Below are 17,680 nucleotides of genomic sequence, written 5' to 3'. Positions count from 1 at the left end.
TTTCTCTGTCTCCTCAAGCCATGTTTTCTCTATATGACTTATATATTCATTGTCTTTTTGTTTATTGCCTTTCTTCCTCTATAAACGGGGAGTAGAGGAGGGATTTTGTCTGTTTCATTTATTACTGTATACCCAGCACTAAGGACATGCCTGGCCTAAAGCAGTGTTGAATGACTAAGAGAAAAAAACACCATGGGATGCAAGGGGCAGAGGCACTACAGACAGGAATGTGGACATCAAAGGAAGTGAGACAGTCAACAAGTCCTTGCGGTGTGTCCACAGTGGTATAGAGCCTTCTAGTGGACGCTCGGCCAGAGAGCAATGGTTAGCGTGGTCCTGCCTGAAGGAGCTGGTAATATGATCAGCTGGCAGAGGCTATGCTCAGAAACACCAAGATGGCGCAGTGTCCTATGGAGATAGGCAGCTGCAAGGTGGTGAAAGTGGATCAAGGATAGTTGAGGGGCAAAGCACAAACCAGGCAGGTTCCAAGAGGACCAGAAACCAGGAATGAGGCAGAAAGCATGAGAACCAAGGAAACCGTGGACACTGCAAACATTAACAGCTGAGAGCTCCAGCGGCATGTCCTGCTAGAGGCTAACATTTGCATTGACTGTCTCCTGCCTCTGTGCTTTTGCTTATGCTATTCCCTTCACCTGATGTGCTGTTCCCCAATTCTTGCTTGATTATCACCCACTCAAACCTCAAGACTGTGCTCAGCCCATTATCTTTCATGAGAAGACTTTCCTTCTGGCTCATTTCTCCTGTTAGCTCCCACGGCACTGTGAACACATCTTTATGGTCACGCTTGCTATGTTGGATTGCCACCTTAATGGGAGGCAGAACTGTTGTAAAAACTCAGGGTGGTGCCAAACTACCTGAGTTCAAATCCCAATCCACCTCCTTTTAGCTGTGTTTACCTTGGGCAAGTTACTAAACTCTGTTTCACCGTCCAGATGAGTATAATAATTAGTACCTACCTCATAGAGTTGTCCAGAGAAGGAAATTAGTTAACTAAATATTTACAGTACTTTGGACAGTGCCTGACAAGTAGAAACAATTCAATAAAATGTTAGTTCCTGGGGAGTGAAACCCACAATTCTGAAGCATCTTCTCTAGGTCAATTGCTGTGACAAGACATTTCATAGACGCCATTTCATTGTTCTTAACAACCTTGCCAGGTAAGTAGTATGTAACCAGTTTTTCACTTGAAGAAATTGAAGCTTAATAGGATGAAAAAAAGGTGAGCATTTAAGCTTCTTTATCTGTAAAATAGGGTTAATAACGACTATCTCATATTTGTTGTGAGAATTAAGTGAGAACATATGTAATTCAGCAGAAGAAATAGAAGCTGAGTGTTTTAAATGGGCTGTCACTTTGTGTTATTTGGGTAGGTTGCTTCAAGTTCAAATCAACCTCAGGCTCTGCAGGTGTGATAATGAGTAAAACTATCCCCTGCCCTTGAAGAGCCCATGGTCTAGTGGGCTGTGGCAGTGGCTTGAGGGCAATGGCTAGGTCTTTTTCATCTCAGGACTCCCCAACCCAACAGCACAGAGCGAGTGCCCAGTGGGGCTCTTACATTGCTTCCAGCCTCTGGTTCCAAGTGACTTGTGCTCCACTTCGTCTTGGGTTCAGGAGACAGAGAGAATAAAGGGATTAGGAGAGACATATCTAAAGGATATGCTCATGTGTACTCTGGTTAAAAGTTGATGATAATAAATGTAAAAATGGAAATCTCAGCAGAATAATATGGAAGCATGGTGAAGAAGAAAGTAAATCTGGCTGGTTGGATCAGAGAAGCCTTCCTGAGAAGGTGAGATCTGAACGGGTCTTGAAGATGGTATGACTTCATAAGGAAGACGTTTGAGAAGGAAGCAGGAGCAGATTGAACAAAGTTTTAGGGTTGAGCTAGTGCCAGACTATTTGGAAATATTCAAGTGTGGTTGGATAGAGTTCTTTGGGAAAGAGGGCAGAGCTGAGAAGGAAGTTGCTATAGTGGGAGATTGGGAGAAAGGCTGCCATCTCTTGAGGCAAAGTTTCCCCCATTATCAGGTAAAATAGATGACCTTCAAAGTGCCTTCAAATAGAATATTTTGATTAAATAAATATTACACATTGAAAGAATTTTCAAGAGTTATATGAAATACTAAGTACTGCAGGGGTGTTGAGGCTATCATTTACTCCATCATACACTGGACACTTTACACCTTCATGGCAGTTCTAAGAAAAGTGCTTCTCCTTGGCAACCAGTTCAACTTATTCAAATGGATGCTATGAATATCATAAAACTAATATTTGTTTCCCTGTTTGCACTGGCTACTAAGAAGCTCTCAGACAAATTTATGGCCACTTGTAACAGCTATACAGGACCATATGTTAAACAGTTTGTTACTAATTCTACCACTGTCTTCATCTTATTTCCCTACCATTATTGTTTCTTTGTCCATCTTTGCTCATTTATCTCATCTTTTGACTTGTATTATTTGTATCTATTGAAGACACTTCAAATCCTGTTTTGGAATGAGGTAGGGTATAAATAAATTACCAATACTAAACTCTTTATTCCCCCAAGGCTTTCCACAGAGCAACAATGTACATGGCCTACAGAAGGAGCCTATGCCTCTTCAGCACCTCTGCCATCACTCCAAGCCTGTGGCAGCTGGAGGCACAGGCATTCTGCAAGTCCAGATGAGACTTGTCACTGCACACATGCTGGGGATGGTAACGGAAGTTGGAAAGAGAAGGAAGACTCAGAGGGCTAGGGCTGAGTCCCATAAATGCTCTGATAGGAGCACGGCCCAAGCCAAACTTGAGAGTGAGATAGGCCTGGAATAGACAAGACCATGCCTTGCATCACTTTCTCCAGGAAGCTGCCCAGTCTGAAGTATGTGCCCCTCCTCTCGGCTCCCAGACCCTTCAGAGTTCATCCCTCTTTGTAGCACTTCTTGTCACTTGACTCTACATGATACTAGGTCACTACATCTGTTTACCACTCTGATTACCTCTCTCACTATTATGTACATAGGAATCACTAGGAATGCGTGAAATGCAGACTCCTTAGTTCCATTCCAAGAGATTTTGACCTTATGTCTAGAGTGAGGCTCAGGAATCAGCATCTTCAACCAGCATCCCAAGTTATCTGAAGTTAGTTGTCACAGATCCCGGGAAATTCTGTCTGAACTGAACTCCTGACAAAGGGAGCTGAACTCTACCTCTAAATCCATAGCACTCAGGACAGGATCTGGCTCAGAATATCATACCTCATCTTACAGACAAGCAAACTAAGGCCCAAGAAATTATATCACTTATCCAAATTTGCCTAGCCATGGATTGGGGAAGCTAGAACTAGAACTCAGGTTTGACTGATTCCAAAGAGTATGTCCTTCCCACAATCCCAAGCAAGGATGTGATGTGCTTTACCTTGGTGGTATCTAAGTAGGCTACTTCCCAGGAGATGTGCAAGATGATCAACTGGGGTGTGGGAAAAGCGTATTGGAACTTCTATTTATGTTTGTTTTAATATCGTTTCTAATTTTTATTTTCATATGTTTATGATACAGACGCATAAGTACAGAGATACGTGTATGCAATGAATTCATAAATAAACAAGCATATACAGGGTGCTCACTCAAAAACACCTTACTGATAGGGGTGCACAGTAAAAATATTGAGAGGTCACTGATTTAGCTGCCTTTCTCTGTGATAGTAACACTGCGGTGCCCAAGCCTGTGTACATTAAAGACGCTGCACATGGCATGTGACACACCATGCTGAGACTTCTCAGGGGGCACAGCCAGAGATGGATGAGCATAATTACTGCAGGAGGATTAAGCACTACTGCTCAGAATTTCTGAGGACTGCACATTTGTTTTCTTGCCTACCAAAGACTGAATGTGATGTACTGGGCTTGTTGGGACTGTCTTGGTCTGCTACATAACCAGTGCCTGTCCAGCCATGTGCTCCCCAGAGGCAGAAGCAAGCAGCTCTCTGCAGGGGAGAGAGCATAAGCCCATAGGCTCCAGGATGAAATAAAAGCATCCCCGCCTCTTCCCTGCATTCTGCATCATTTATGGCTCAACCCCATGGGGTTGCTGAAAGAAAGAGCCACATTTAGAAATAAAATTTACTGAACAGACAAGGCTAGGTTTAGGCAAAGAGGTGACTTCTCTGATGACTCATGGTAATGTAGAAAAATAGGCAGGGGTGGACCCTGCTCAGAAAGAAGAGAGATTCTGGAATATCTTTTTCAAGGGCCTGAGCATGGTGGAGAAACTTAGTTGCTAGAACCGAGCTTTTAGAAGGTGGTGGAGCTTTAAGAGATTGGCAAGGAGAGAAAGCAAGGAAGTCAGGCCGGGGTCATCGAGATGGCAGAGACAGGGCTAATGTATACAGTTCTGCACATTGTGCCCTGCAAAATGGGCTAGTCGAGGGCAGGAGTGGGGGCTAAAATCCAGCCCTCTTGCACTCTGCTTGCCAAGCTGGGGTCTTGGTGTGATCCTGTGTTACCAAAGAATGGGCAGCTTTTCCTCATTGGTCACTGGGATTGGTGGGGTGGGGGGCTTTTTCTAGTTTGCACAAAGGTGCAGCATGCACACCTGGTGGCCATGGACAGAGGGCCTCACCCACCATGCTGTGACTCCACATCATGACTCAAAAATATTCAGGAAAACCACAAATATGATATGCTGGGACCTACTGGATCACCTATGGAAGCCTACAAAGGGTGGAGTTTTGAGCTCCAGTTGGCATGTGTCAGTTTGAAGACTAACAGAAGAACAGAGGCAGAGGGGACCATGAAATAAATGAAGTCAAGAATTCACAGAAGTTCTGGGGAAGCCACTAGACTCATACAAGCTGTAAGACTGGTAGGTTTGAACCAAGTTCACCTCAATCTCTGAGAAGAGGGGAGGGCCCATGAGACTTCTGGGCAGGGCCATTTGTTTTCCCTCCTCTGTATATCCTTGGGACCTAAATTATCTGCTGACATAAAAATTTAGAATGGAAAGAGCCCACACAGGGAAACTGAGGCCCAGAAGGACTATTACATCTTTTTGACTCTGGATCTAGACTGCCTTGAGTTCAAATTCTGAGTCTGTCACTTATTAGCCCTGTAACCTTGGGCAAAATAAGTGATCTGATGGTGCCTCAGGTTCTTCATCTGTAAGATAAGGATAGTAATAGCATCTACTCAATAGGGCTGTGGTAATAATTCAGAGTATATGCCTGGCACATAGTGAGCACTATGGAGATGTTAGCTTCTATTATCGTTATTATTTTTGCCTTCTGTGATCTCATTTAATCCTCACCACTACCTTGGGAACTGGGCAAGGAAGAACCTGGCCTCCCCATTTTATAGCTCATGACACTGTAGCTTAAGGGTAGAGCAATGAGGGGTGAGAGCATCAGGGAATTTGGCTCCCCTGAAACTAAGGGACAGTTTTGAGATTGATACGTACTTAGGCCTTTGGTGAGTACAGATGGCACTGAAAATGTCACAAAACTAATCCCTTCTCAATATAAACACTGCACTAAGACACAGCAATAACCAGAGACTAACACATTCTCACTAGTCCAAGAAAACCCATTTTCTCAAGAATGTTGTTTACATTAAGGGGAGAACGGCCATGAAATGTCAAAGAGAGTCACTGGATGGTAGTTATGAGCCCTAACCAGGAGGCCCTGATCCAGGAACTAGGGCCTTGAAACAGAGGAGTGAGGGGTGGAGGAGAGCAGATGAAAGACCGGGGACCTGAGCAGGTCTGACCTAGAAAACCTCTCAGGCACTTTCCCTTTTCGAGGGTGGGGGAAATTAATTAAAGTGTGGAAATTCCAATATATTTTGAACATCCTCCATGTGCCAGGCATTGTGTTCAGAGTCTATATGCATTATGTCATTTAATCTTTACAACAGCTCAGTGAAATAGGTAATATTATTACTTTTCCCAAAGTAAAGAAGTTGACGATCAGAGAAATTGCTAAGAATTTTGCAAGGCCAATCAGCTATTGGGTAAGGGCATAGGACTTCAGACTTAGGAAGGATATATGGTTAACATAGGGGCTCTTAAGCTAAGCTGCCTATGTTTGAGTGTGGACTCAGCCATTTTCTAGCTGCATAGCCCAGAGAAAATTATTGAACTTCTCTGAGTCTCCACTTCCTCATCTGTAAAGTGAGATAGTGATAACAGAAGGTACTTCATAGGGCTGTCATGAGCATTAATTAAATCTGTATATATAAAATGCTTAGAATAGAAAGTGACTGTAAAAAGTAACTAATAAATATTAGCTGTTGTTATTTTTATTACTACTTTTTATTACTGTTTTTATCCTTGCCCTAAAGGGCTTTGTTATCACCAAGTTCTGCATTAGAACTCCCATCTCGCCAACTCTAGTTTCTTGGTTGTTGTACCAGGCATGTTGCCTGTTGGCATCCAAATCTGTTCCCCACTTTTCCCCTGGTCTGCTCTTATCACTGGGGGATGACTCCTGCAAATTATATTCACAAGGATCCCTTGCCTACTGGCTTTCAGCTGGATTCAGCCAGTAAGAGGTACAGACTGGAGACTGGAGAGCAGGAAGAGGTGGTCCTACCTCCTCCAGGACTCCAACTGTCACTTGACGTCTTCTCCCTCTGTGGTCCCACCTCCCTCCGAGCAGCCCCCATCCTGGGTTCCAGTTCCTGCTGGATGGTCCCTGCTTCTGGACTCTGGAAACTGCACCTCCTCCTCCCTTCATCAGCCCAGCCTAAGGATGGTAGCTGCTTCCTGCTGTTGCTAATCTCTGGGGTGCCTCACTTGGTCCCCTTTGGCATTTCAGTTTTTCCAACACTTTTGTAACCAGTTCATCATATTCAATTCTTGCCTATTGAAGGGCCTGCTAAGACCCTGGCTGACACAAGCATAGTATATGGAGATGAACAGAACAGGTCAGAACAAAATCAGGCCTGATCCTAAACAAATCAGCAGGACAAGGGCTCAGCCTCTCCAGAGGCCAACACAGGAGCCCAGTGATCAGGACTGAAACCCAAAAGGTGAAGTCCAAGCCAGAGCAAGATGACACGACACCTACGCATGGAGTGCAGATGGAGTCCCATGTCACTCCTTCAGGAAGGAGGGTTGGTCTCAGATCCCAGGGAGGACTGAGCCTTCAGGTAGAGGTCAAAGGGTTTAATCTAGAAGGAGAAGAGAGAACTAAGCAAGGCTCGAGAAAGAGGCTACAGAGGGTTGGGTGTTAACCACATTTTGGTTAATTTAATTATACTGTAAATGCCGTAGGAGAGCTCACAATTTAAAGGAGCCCAGTGGGGAATCCTTTTGTTCTGCAAATAATTATCCCCCTAATTTATTTGCTTATGTTTGGATTTTCATATATTGGGTTTGTTTATTTATTTATTTATTTTTACCCAAGAACAATAGTGCCCAACTCGGCTGGGGATGAGCAGTTGCTTTGAATTAGACGCTGTTTGGAATAAACTACAATCAGTTTACTAAAATTTTGATTATATTAGCCTTGCAAATAGGTTTGCCCGGGGTGAGTAGCAATGTATTCTGGGTAAGTAGGGGGGAAAAAAAATCATGATCCAGGACATACCAGGGCTGAAAAGACCCTAGAGCTGTCAGGAATAATCCCAAATATCTGATACTCAGGTCTTATTTAAAACATCTTGGCCAAGTGTGTGCCAAGTGTAGCTTTGAAAGCCATCATTCGTCTAATGGTAATTTCCACTCACTGGTCCTGGTTTTACCTGCTGGGACCATGGGAAACAAATTTGCTCCCCAAGACTTACTCTGTCTATTTTTAGATGTCTTTGCTCTCAAAATGAAAATTCCTAAATTCTTCAGCCATTCCTCCTGTGACACTTCTTCCGGAGCAGAGGACTGGTTAATGAGTTACAGCATATACACCAGGTAGAATAATATGTAGCCACTAAAATAATCGTTATGAAGTAGGAAGAGAAACTCTTAATGCTGAAAGACAAGAGCAGATTATAAAATTGGAAGGAGGCCATTTCTACATTGCTAAACTCTTAGATTCACGCATGCTTTCACATTTTCTAATTGTAAAAATAATTTGGCAACAGTACAAAACACTTACGATATAGAAAAAAGATCTCCAAGTCCCCAAATGACATTAGTTGTCCAATGCCGTTCTATAGGTAAACTGTATTACAATTACCGGAGGTGGTCAAAATTAGAGACATCAGGACTCCACCTGACTCACTGAATCTCTGAGGATGAAACCTGGGAGCCTGTGCTTTTTCACTTGCTCCCCAGGGGGCCCTGATGTGCAGCCAGAAGTGAGAGTCACTACCTATTTATCACAACAACGATGATCATTTCTGTTTTCCCTTCCAGTCTTTTTTCACATGCTTATGTTTACTCAATTATAAAGATAGTATTTAGACAATTTACTCAATTTTGGACACAAATATTTTTATATAACAGTGAAAAGTAAATGTCCTTTGAACTGAAATATCTGTTTAATATAAAAATACAGGAAAGTCATGAGGAGAACAAAATCTCCCATAATCATAGCACCCTCAGACAACCACCATTAACATTTTGATATAAAATTGTCTTTTTTCTGGGCACCATTTTTATTTGGTTTATTTTCATTAAGATGATTGAGCTGTGCATGGAATATTGAAATCTGTATTTTTCTCAGAACATTGTGACAGCACAATTTTTTCCACACTATTACAAACTCTTCACAAGATTTGATCCCTACCCTGTAGTTAGCCATCATTACACTTACAGATAATTTTGTGACAAACATCTCTATGTGTAAAGCATTTTACGTTGGAGTGTTTCCTTACAATACATGCTAAGAAATAAAGTTATTAGATCAAAGCATATGAATATTTAAGACTTTCCATATTCAAAAAAGATCAAGTCATCATAATTACCTAAAAAATTCTCTCAAGTGGGTCAGCCCATTCCCTAAGTGTCTCTGTTCCCAGAATATTTAATTCTATGCTGCAAAACTAAAACTGATTTTGCTAGGGGAAACATCTCAAAATCACCGATGTGCAAAGAATTCCTTGAACAAGCTACATAGAAACCTCCTTGTGAGGCTGACTCTGAGGTCTCCTGGCCATGTTGCTGACACGCAGGAGAAGGCTTCATAGGGAGGATCTTTCCAGATTTCCAGAACTTTCAGGTGGGGAGTGTGGGAGATCAAAATTTGGCCACCCTAAAATCTATCTCTTTACCTTGATTGTTTTCTCTGAGAGACATTTGACCTCCCCCACTAACTGCCTAAAAAATTTGACATGGTGGCTCCTTCCGGTCTATCATGATGGCTGTAAAGATAATGTAAGATAAATGTTACAATAGGAAAGGCACCAACAAGCCCATCTTATCAGAAGTTCTGTCTCTCTGGCCACATTCTCTGGATGGCCCTGTGAGGAGTTGCCAGACAATCATTTACATTTATAAGAAAAATCTCCATTTGTAAAGGTATCTCCCTCTCTGTTTTGAGAAGAGGGGGGGATGGCCTCATTTCTAGAGGCTTATCAATGTAGAAGGTGAGGCCTTAAATCTGCATAATAACCTTACTCTTGTTTACTGTGCTTTAGTGATAATCTCCTGTAACTGACTCCCCCCACCCCCAAAATCCTCCTTTGTCATTGACTGAACATGGTATTTAAGACAAAAATTTCTGCTATTGTGTTAAAAAACGCAGTGTCCCTGCTTTCTCCCATGTATACATGTTATTAAACTTGATATTATTTTCTCCTGCTAACCTGTCTTGTTAATTATTTGGCCAGCCACAAAAACCTTAAAGAAAAGGGCAGAGGGGGATTCTCTCTCTTCCCCCGACAGGAGGATGTGTGATAGAAGCACCCTCACGGTAGTCCTCTGTCTGTGGAGGAAAGAGTCAGCATCCCCAGGGTGCCCGCACACAGGCCAGGGCTCTCCTGTGTGAGTGACAGGTGGGAAAGGAGGAGCTGGCTCTTGGACAGGAAGAGAGTGGAACTCCAAGTGAGCACTCATTATTGGAGGTCTCGGATTCTCCTGGAGAAATAATGAGTGTCACCAGTGCCCTGTGGGTTCCTCAAGGACCCTTCAGGAGCAAAACAAGCTGGGTGTGATTAGGCTAATTCTACAACAACAATCCAGCCAGGGGAGGAGGGGGGAGGGAAGGGAGAACTGGAAGAGGCAAAGTGATGTTTTGAAGAGGATGTTGAAATGTCAAGAAATAGTACACTTTAAATGTCTGACCTCTAATTGTGAATGAAATTGACAAAGCATCTTCTCTTCTGAGAATTTGGTTGATGATCTCAGGACACTATGAGTTGGTGGACAGATGCTGTTCATGCCCCACCCTGTTTCTCCTCAGCCCACCTCTGAGGCCACCTGTATCTGTGATGGTCAGTTTCCTGCATACTGACAGCTTCCCATCTCAAGTCCCTGCATCTCACTGCTCCTCTGCCTGACGGTTTCTCCAGCACCTAGTGGAGTTTGCTTGGCCACAGAGCTGGGAGAAAGTTAACCTCTCAGGGACAGTCTTCAGCCAATGGGGAATGAGGGTAATGGAGCAATACCCTCAGCTTCCAGCTCATCTCTAGAGACAGTTCTGAGGCATGTTCCACAGGGTTGCTCAGCATTCCCAGCGGGATTGGGCCCACCTACAGCACTTGTCCACTACAGCAACCCATCGTTAATGCCACATTATTGATTTATCTCTCTTCCCTGTCTCACTTCCCCTACTCCCTCGTGTGCTTCCCAAGACCACCTCCTAAATAAACTATATAACCCAAGCCCTTGTCTGAGGGCCTACTTATGGGAAAACTAAACTAAGATAGTAGAGAATTTCATACTCGCTTGGCAGATTAGAAGACTGAGTTTCAAAGGGCCCCATTGCATTGATTTTCCCAAAGTCACCAGTTGCCGTGTGCTAACCTCAGATCCAGAAGCTGACCCTTCAACTCGTGTTCTCTCCACCCTACAAGGTAATTTATTTTCCAAATCAAATAATAACTATGTATTGAATACCTATTAGGCACTATGTGGGGTACAGTGAAAGAGAAAGAAAGAAAATTATTTTCCATAATGCAATGTCTTAAGAGGAGCAATCATTTAGTTCAATTTCATTATTTATTATTCAGCATTTATTTAGGGCCTACCACATGCCAGGCACTTTGCTAGACACTGGGAGCCTAAAGATGAATGAAACCTGGTCCCTGACCTTGAGAAGGTTAGACTCTAAGTGGTGGGTGAGGAGTTGGGGGGTTGGACATAGACACAGACAATTTTCAATATAAAGTGGCAACAGAGAAGATAAGCACGGGATGCTTCAGGAGCAGAAAGGACTGACACCCAACTCAGACTCGGGGGGATGAGTATCAGAGAAAATGTTTCTTGGAGGAGATTCATTCATTCATGCCTGCAACCAGCATTCCCCGAGTTTCTACTGCTTCCAGGTGGCGTGCTAGGAGCTTGGATTACACTGATGCATCCTACAGCTGTAGTCCCTGCCTCAGGCCAGAGCTAAGTCTTGGAAGACACTTGAAAGCTAGCCAGAGAGAGAGGAGAGTGGGGGAAGGCCTTCCAGATGGAGGGAGCAGCATATGCATAGCCAGGGAAGCATGAAGCATCATTTTGGGGGTGAGTCGTTTTTGCTGTGTGTGGGGGGGAGGGGAGGAATAGCATTGTTAGAGCATAAATGAGAGGAGAGGGTGCCAAGAAATGAGCTGCAGAGGTAGCCAGGGACCATAGCAGGGTGGGAAACAAGTCCCTACAGGAACACAAAGAAAGTTTGGTTAGTTCTGTGGGGATGGAGTAGCCATCAGGGAGAGCTTCGAAGACGCATTGGCTTTTGAGCGGTGCCTTGAACAATACAAGGGATTTAGCCCATGTGGAAGGAGAAAGGGAAACTCTAGGAAGATTTGGCTTATTCTGCTGCACAAACCCTATTCACTGTGCATCTGGAATCACGATCCAGCAAATTTTCTTCTGGGAAACACATTCCTCCAGAGTGAGATTCAGGGGTGCCACATATATTTGTGTAGAGCCCAACATACACAGCTGAAAACAGTGGCCTCAGCGTGGTTTGCTGGGAAGCCTGACCTCACAAGGCATCTCCCTCTTCCTTTCATCCAAGCATCTGAAAGGCATCCAATTAGATATTCATTCCTTTGCATGAAACTAGTTGCTCTTCAATGAGCCTTTTTAAATGCAAATATGCTGGGTGGAGGGGAAACCATGACACCTGACATCAGGTCACTGCTTGGGTCAATTGAAGGCCTAAAGCTGGGAGACCCAACTTATTTTCTGATGTTCTCCTCTCTCATCTTTCCACAATTGAGGCATCTGACCATCCCCCACCCTCTCAAAGCCCACGTACACTTAGATATGTCCCCAGCTCCTAGAATGCACCTGGGTCTCAAGCAAGAGGGATTTAAGCAGACACATTTAGCATCCAGCAACCTTGACAGCCTCTGAGGAATCCCTTTTTTGGATAATCAGGCTTCAACTTGCTGTGAGTACCTTGTCCTCAAATTACCCCTTGCTGGGCTCAGCAACCTGTTAATTAATCCTGGACTACTGTTGCAGCCACTTTGACATCCCTCTGTGCAAAAACCTCGAGACCACTTAGCTGTGGGTCTTGCCCAATGGGAAGTATCCTCCTTTACCATCTATAGCTGGGCAAGGACCTAATTCCTAAAATGAGTCCCAGCCATTCCCTACATTCAGGGCTCTTCCTGGTCAAGTCACCACATAGAAAGGCAGCATTTATTCCCACATTTATTTCACAAGCTTTTATTGAGCACCTACTATGTGCACAGCCTCAAAGAGTGCCTCAGGGGTTAGGTGAGTGAATGAATAATTGCCATGCAGTGTGAGCTGGGAGAGACTGGAATTGAGCTGAAGAAGGGTGATGATAGGATAGGATGATAGTTTAGGCTTAGAGCCTCTTTGAGCATTAGTATTCTTAGCTGTTAGATGGAGACAATATTGTTTCTTTGCAGGGTCGTTGTTAGGACTTGAGACGGATGTTAGGTAAAGCATGCTGCAAATACAGATGTTCCATACACAGTGGATCTTGTGTTGTAATTAGCTTGGATGAGACTGTTGAAGGACCTATGTGGACTATAGAAGCTTCACTTTGGGGGCCTGAAATGTTTGGTGTTTAGCATATCACCCCTTCCACGGGGTGCTTGCTTTTTAATAGAGCAGTTCTTCCCGTCTGATAGTATCACAGCTGCGTTACAGCTGTGCCCAGATACTGAGCTTGTCTTTCCTGTGGGTGACTGGAAGGAGTAGGGGCTGAGGCTGAGGGATAGGCCTCACTCCCACACTTCCCTGGTTCTTATAAACGAGGCATCTAAAGTACAAGCAGGCCCAATAACTTGTTCTGGGTCATAGAGCTACTGAGAGCTATGGCATATATTCAAACCCAGGTTTTTCAACTATGAGTCCACCGATTTCTCCCTTTCCATTGCTACCTTCATTATTCTAAGCAGGTCCATTTGTGAATATTGGAATGGTGCAAAGTGAACATTACCCTGCAGTGGGCTTCTTTATAGTATATAATGAAGGCTCTGTAATTGACCTGGGAATGCTAATGACTGCTTCAATAAATGCGCTAAGCATCTTCACAGATCTGTGTGCAGATGGACAGGAGCTGATCTGGAACTGCTGGAGAGGTAATGTACTTCAAGGTTACCAGCTCAGCAAAAGTGGGGAAAAGGAAGCTTACACTGGAGACTAATAAAGAAAACAGGTTGTTGGATTGGCAGACAGCTGGAGAAATCTGAATCTTAATGATTCCTGTCCAGATCTTGCTTAATTACTTTCAACACCTTGATTTCAAAAATTATGTGCTTCCCCCTGGGGAGACCAGGACAATTTTGATCAAGGCAATTAGCCAAATGATTACTTGGCTGATCACTATCAGTCTGTTAACACACACACACACACACACACACACACACACACTCACACAGAATCCAAAGAGAATGTAGCACGGGGCTGGGGTCAGGAGTTTAGCGTCGAAATTCTGGTTCTTCCACGCACTTACTCTCTGATCTTGAGGAAAGACCTGTGCCCTCAATGAACGTCTATTTCTCCATATATAAATTGAGGGTGGATACACAAAAAAATATTTGCTTTCATACAAGTTGATATAGAAGAGTATTCAGAATAAAGCTGGGGTGAATGGAAGCCATTCAAAGAAATTTGTGTGGGAAGTTAAGATGGTCCCCAGAGGACAACATTATAGGAAGGTACTATATGTGTAGATTTTTCAATATTCTGAATTATTTGCTCAAAAAATGTTAAATTTAGAATTAAGAATTTGGAATTTAGAGCTTTGGTCTTCTCTTGACTCAACAAAGCCTTTGCCTATAGCTCCTTAAGGTATATTATACACAATATGTCATCTCCAGGCATCTCTACCCAAACATATGGCTGCCTGGTGTCCTTTGCCCGCAGACTGCCCAGTTGTTCAACCCTCAGTTCAGGCCCATGAGGACTCTGCTTGTTGCAAATTGAGAGACTCAAGGCACACTGACTGGCTGCCCATAGGTGTCATCCAGGTACACCATGCAGTGGTCCTGAGCATCAGGTTCAGTTTAGTAAGTCTACTTCTTACACACACTGATATTCACTCATATAATCATTCCATGAACCTTCCCTGAGCCCTACTGTGCATCACGCGCTGGGCGAGAGGTGGAGATTGGGTAAAAAGATGGTCCATGGGCCGGCCCAGTGGTGTAGCAGTTAAGTTTGCATGTTCCGCTCTGGTGGCCCGGGGGTCACTGGTTCGGATCCTGGGTGTGGACCTACTCACTGCTCATCAAGCCATGCTGAGGCAGCATCCCACATACAAGAACTAGCAGGACCTACAGTTAGGATATACAATTACGTACTGGGGCTTGGGGGAGGAAAAAGAAAAAGAGGAAGATTGGCAACAGATATTAGCTCAGGGCAAATCTTCCTCAGAAAAAAAAAAAATGGCCTAGGCATGATTCCTGCCCAAGGTGCTCTTCATCTAGGAGAGGTGACAGGTGACAAAGATTCTCTCCTTGACCAAACTTCAGTCAGGCTCCTCTGAGCCCTCTTCTCTATTAGGTCTTGATCTTGGGCCTTGTCCCTGCTTTGCCAAGCCACGTTTTAGCAAGGAATCCTGCTAAGTCAGTTTAGCAAGTATCCCCCACACTGATATCTGATGGAGTTCCTCATCCTCCACCCCTGATACCTAACTCCTTTAGCAAGAATCCTATTAGACCAATTTAGTAAGAATCCACCTACCTTCGATGTCTAATCAAGTTTCTCTTGGTAATTGTCCAACCACTGACCCCTCACTCTGCTTGTTGGCTATAAATCTCCAGCTGTCTTTGCTCTATTCAGAGTTGAGCCCAATCCTTAATGAATTCTCTTTCTCCTACTGCAGTAGCTCAAATAAAATCTGTCTTGCCATTTTTAACCAGTGTCCAGCAAATAACTTCTCTTTAACACAGGTGTGCACACAGCTAAACATAGTGCAAGGAATAGTAACACTTGTTTCCATTCCTTGGGATCCTAATAAAAACAATGACAGCAATAGCTAAGATTTATTGAGTGTTTACTTGGGGCCAGGCACTGTGCTAAGAACTTTACATACTTGGGCAGGCCTATTCCCTGGCAGCTCCAACCAAAGATGGAGCACAGTGGGCATACTAGGGCCTGGCCATTCCTGCCCAATGCAAAAATTCTCTACGGGCAATCTTGGTGTCAGAGCTCCCTGTTGGCCTGGCCAAGACTTACCGAGCCATACCCGGGGATCTTCCTACCCAGCTCTGCTTCCATCCCTCTCTCCTTTCACAGGTGTCAGACCTGCATCACAGTCTGCAGACTCTCTCTGATGACTCCTGCTCCCTTCCCCCTTTATACTTCACAGGTAATATCCCTAGTAAGTCTCCTGCACTTCTTACTCCCTACTGATATCTACTTCCTATGATAAGTATACATTATCTCATTGAGCTTCACAACAACCTTGAGAAGTGGATACTACAATTATAGCCATTTTATAGGTAAAGAAATTGAGACACACAGAGGTTAGGCAATTCATGCACAGTTAAATGACAAAGCAGAGATTCAAACCCAGGTATGACTTAGTATAATAATATCATTAGCATCTAACCACTTCCATAACCACTGTGAGATAAAGGAAGCAAGCAAATGCTCCCATCAGACCCTGTGATCACTGGTTGAGAAAGCTAGTGGACTTGCAGATGAAGTCTACCAAGCAATCATAATTCCTGCTGTGTGTGTGGCTCTAAGAGAGGAAGAGGGCTGGGAGATGCAAAAAGGCAGTTCTGATGCTACCACAGTGATGGGTTCTAACAAAAGAAGAGTATGTAAAGAAAATAATATGGTTTTCCTGGATACTCTCCAATAAGCTCTGAATTTTAAAGGATATGTCAAAACCATTCATTAGTTCACTCAGTAAATGTTTATCATGTTACTACCATGAACCAAGCACTGGGATATGAACTAGGACAGACACTGTCCCTGCCCTGTAGGAACTTCTAAGACTTATGAGACAGAAGAGAAAAGCTTAGAGGCATTGAGCTTCAGGCCAGCCGCCACCATTCACTGATGTAAAACCTTGGGCTGGATGTTGAACCTTTTGATGACTGTAAAGTACCCTGGAACCTGTAAGAACTGAGTCAGAAACATGAGGTTCAGAATGTGCTAAAGCTTATTAAAGTGCTAAAGTCAATGCAAGGGGTGTCATTAGCAATGTTCAGACTAAGAAGGAGAACAAGTAAGTGACAGGCCTAGAAATTAGAAATGAATAACAAATGTTTATAGAGAGTGGAGGATTGGTAGTCAGGACCGTGGACTCCGGAGTAGGACTATCTGGGTTTAGATCCCAGCCATAGCCACTTACTAGTTGTGTGATCTCAAGCAAGTTACTTGACCTTCCTGTCCTCAGTTTCCTTTTTTTTTTTTTTTTGCTGGGAAAGATTTGCCCTGAGCAATCTTTCTCTCTTTCTTTCCTTTTTTTTCCTCCCCAAAGCCTCAGTATGTAATTGTATATTCTAGTTGTAAATCCTTCTAGTTCTTCTATGTGCGCCCCTGCTACCGCATGGCTACTGATACACGAGTGGTGTGGTTCCGTGCTTGAGAACAGAACCTGGGCTGCCAAAGCAGAGTGTGCTGAACTTTAACCACTAGGCCATCAGGGCTGGCTCATCAGCTTCCTCATTTTGTAAAATGGTGGTGGCAGCACTACCCACTCAATAGTGTTGTTTTGAGGATTAAAGCAGTTCCCAAATACATTGCACTTAGAACACTGCCTTCCACACGGCTAAGTGCAATGTTAAATATTAGCTTTTTTTTTTCAACCCCTGGGATCTATCCTGATTATCCCAAGAGCCCAGCATGACTACTTCTGAGTCCTGACTCCAGTCTGCCTTACTCTTTACTATGGACCTGCCCAACACTGTCTCTTTAAATTGGGCTGACCCACACACAGTTTATCAAACAGAACCCAGTCAGACAGAGCTTTGGACAAAAGCCCTGGAGCTTCTAGTTAGGGTTGCAGCAGAAAACAGATGGCACACTTGATTAGGATAATGGGATCATTTACAAAGTTGTGGGCAGGGTATAGGGAAACCACAGAGGATAGTGGGCACCCTGGGGCCGGTGACATGTGGGGCCCTCTGACATCTCTATGTCTGAAGGGGCAAGGG

This window comes from Ceratotherium simum, chromosome 22 (genome assembly GCF_057802395.1).
Source record: "Ceratotherium simum simum isolate JZ-2026a chromosome 22, ASM5780239v1, whole genome shotgun sequence".
NCBI lineage: Eukaryota > Metazoa > Chordata > Mammalia > Perissodactyla > Rhinocerotidae > Ceratotherium > Ceratotherium simum.
This window is presented reverse-complemented; position numbering follows the sequence as displayed.